This window comes from Notolepis coatsorum, assembly GCF_963971535.1.
Source record: "Notolepis coatsorum genome assembly, chromosome: 7".
NCBI classification, from domain to species: domain Eukaryota; kingdom Metazoa; phylum Chordata; class Actinopteri; order Aulopiformes; family Paralepididae; genus Notolepis; species Notolepis coatsorum.
The window spans coordinates 117,225,825-117,228,858 of NC_140171.1; the positions used below are offsets into that span (position 1 = coordinate 117,225,825).

General features: G+C 40.7%; 1 pseudogene across 1 annotated transcript; it reads left to right on the forward strand.

The window, feature by feature from the left end:
* The first annotated feature begins 2,407 nt into the window (after nt 1-2,407).
* On the forward strand, nt 2,408-2,709 carry LOC311232213 (protein dpy-30 homolog; annotated as a pseudogene). Its single transcript has one exon. The product of its transcript is annotated as a protein dpy-30 homolog (transcript).
* The last annotated feature ends 325 nt before the right edge of the window (nt 2,710-3,034 follow it).

Below are 3,034 nucleotides of genomic sequence, written 5' to 3' on the forward strand. Positions count from 1 at the left end.
TCTAAAAATGAATATACGCCCTAAATTTCTCTACCTATTCCAGAATATCCCTTTACCTCCCCCCTCGTCTTTGTTCACAAGAATCAAGAAACTGTTTACCAACTTTATATGGCAAAATAAATGCCCCAGATTACGTCTATCTCTACTTTACCTACCATATGACCGAGGAGGCCTGAAATGCCCAAATATCCAATGGTATTACTGGGCAGCACAATTGCGGACGATCATGTTTTACTTCTCATCGGAGAATCCCCCTGCTTGGATCCATTCAGAATCCTGCTCTGTTAAACCAAGCTTACCCTTGCACCTGTATTTGTATTCTGGAGACCGTAAATATCTGAAGAAAAATACAGACAACCCCATTATTTTAAACATGATAGATGTGTGGTTTGACACACTCAAATATTTGAATATAAATACGTCCCGATCCAGGTTCAGTCCTATTTGGGGCAATGCCAATTTTAAATCAGGGCAAAACGATAGTGGATTTAAAGTATGGGCTGAAAAGGGGTTAAGGAAAGTGCAAGACGTATACAGGGAGGAGGATGAAGTATTCATGTCCTTTGCGGAAATATCTACAAAATATGATATTCCGAAACATCACTTTTTTAAATATCTTCAGCTAAGGAGTTTTATATCATCTCAGAACCATTCATTGGATATACCGAACATTTCCATCTTAGAGGTAGCAGTCACTAGACACTGTTATGGTAAAGGTATAATTTCAATGCTATACGACTTATTTGTATCTGGTTCAGATGAATCATCTGAATCAAAACTGAATCAATGGAACGAAGACATAGAGGAGGAAATATCTTTAGAAGAATGGAGCGTGGCATGTAAAGAGGCACAGAGTCAGACAGTCAGTAGCAACCTAAAACTTATACAATATAAATGGCTGATGCGTACATATATAACTCCTGTTAAATTGCATAAGTTTAATGATAATATTCCAGATACTTGTATTAAGTGTAGTGAGGAAAGGGGGACACTGTTCCACTGCATATGGGAATGTGTGAAAGTGAAAACCTTCTGGCAAGATGTTATTGATCTGATCGATCAAATCTTATCAAAGAAGTTGCCATTGAATCCCAAGCTTTTTATTCTTGGTTTATATCCTACCACCCCACATCTACAACGCAAAGAGTTTAGATTTATAGATATGTGCATATTACAAGCAAAACGTGTAATAGCTCTTAATTGGAAAAATGTTGATGGACCAAGAATTGGTATGTGGATTAAAGAAATGGCTTCAAATATGTCAATGGAAAAGATGGTGTATATTGTTAGACGTAAACAAAACATTTTTGATAATGCCTGGGGACCATTTGTGTACTTCTTAAAGCATAATACGAATGTTGGGAACTTGCTTCAACAAGAACGGGATTAGGGGGAGTACTGTGAGACAACTCTTATTATTGTGTAAAAACGACAAGAAACACCCTTTACTTAATGTGTAAAACATTTTGGTTGTATTATTATTTATTTATGTTTATTTTTTATTTAAATCTGTATCCTTCCTATGTGAACCTGTTTTTGAAGTTAATTATTATTTTGTGTGGGGTGGGGTTAGGGGAGGGAGAACGGGGTGAAAATGTTTGCTGAATAATGCTCTGCTGATATACATGTTGTAATTTGCAAACTAAAACCCAATAAATATATTGTTAAAAAAAAAAAAAAATAGAGGCCAAGGAGACTCACCCTGAATGCCTGAGAGTAAAGTATGGCACCACTGACCTGCGGAATGCACTGCATGGCAGCAAGTCCTTCACTGCCACAGAGAGAGATCAGATACATGTTCCCAAATTCCGTGATTGAGCCGATTCCAATGGGAGAGGCTGCCAAAGCATACCTGGGAAACTATGTCAACCCAACTCTGCTCTGTGGACTCACCGAGCTCTGCAAGCAGAAGCCAATCAACCCTTGTACTTGGCTTGCTGACTGGCTGATCGAAAACAATCCAACTTGATTTACACCGTAGTCAACTAAACGTAGTAGATTATCTTGCTTGCTATTGCAAATAAACTAGATCAATTAATGAAGTAAATTGTTAAAGCCGTGAAATCCGCCCCACGACAGTGAACAGTGTTGATTTGCTGGCAGCGTTCTCGTCATGACTGATTGTTTGGATGCAGCAGCTGGCTTCAAATTTAATTTTGGACAGAAGTTGTGCAAAACCAAATTAGGTTATAAACACAAGCTTGTTGACCCAACATCAACCCGACACTATTTAATTCTGGACACTTTTGTGGTGATGAACAAAATAACTCATCTATGTCGCATAGAGTTGGGGCAGTATCTTGGTCGTTTCTAAACTTTGAGCACACAACTTTTTTAAATGGATACAATTTAACCTAAATGGCAGAACGTATGTCGCCTTTAAAATCCCTCTCATCTGCAACGCAACATGGCGGATGATCATACATGCTGATCAGGCCATGGAGGGAGCAGTTGCTGAAAACCCTCATGCTGAATATGGTCTGACGGAAAACATCCAGAGGATAGTGGAGAATGAAAAAGCCAATGCAGAGAAGATTTGCAAACAAGGTGGACCTGCAGTCCCTCCCGACCAGGGCATACTTGGATCAGACGGTAGTGCCCATTCTCCTCCAAGGCTTGTCGGTCCTGGCCAAGGAAAGACTTCAGAATCCCATTGAATATTTAGCATCATTCCTTCTCAAGAATAAATCCCAGTTTGAAGACCGTTGACCCTGGATAGAAGACGCACCATGAGGCCATGTGTTGGATTTTCTTTTGTAGGCCTATGCGTATTTAAGTTTTTCTCAATTGTGGGCGTAGTATAGAACTGTGGAGGGCAGTAATACGCCATGTTGCGTTTACACTGCCGGAAAAAATAAAGAAGAAGAAGACCCTGTCTCCCCCTACAGCGCTTGTGTCCCCACACATGGCCCACAGACCCCGTCTCCCCCTACAGCGCTTGTGTCCCCACACATGGCCCACAGACCCGTCTCCCCCTACAGTGCTTGTGTCCCCACACATGGCCCACAGACCCGTCTCCCCCTACAGCGATTGT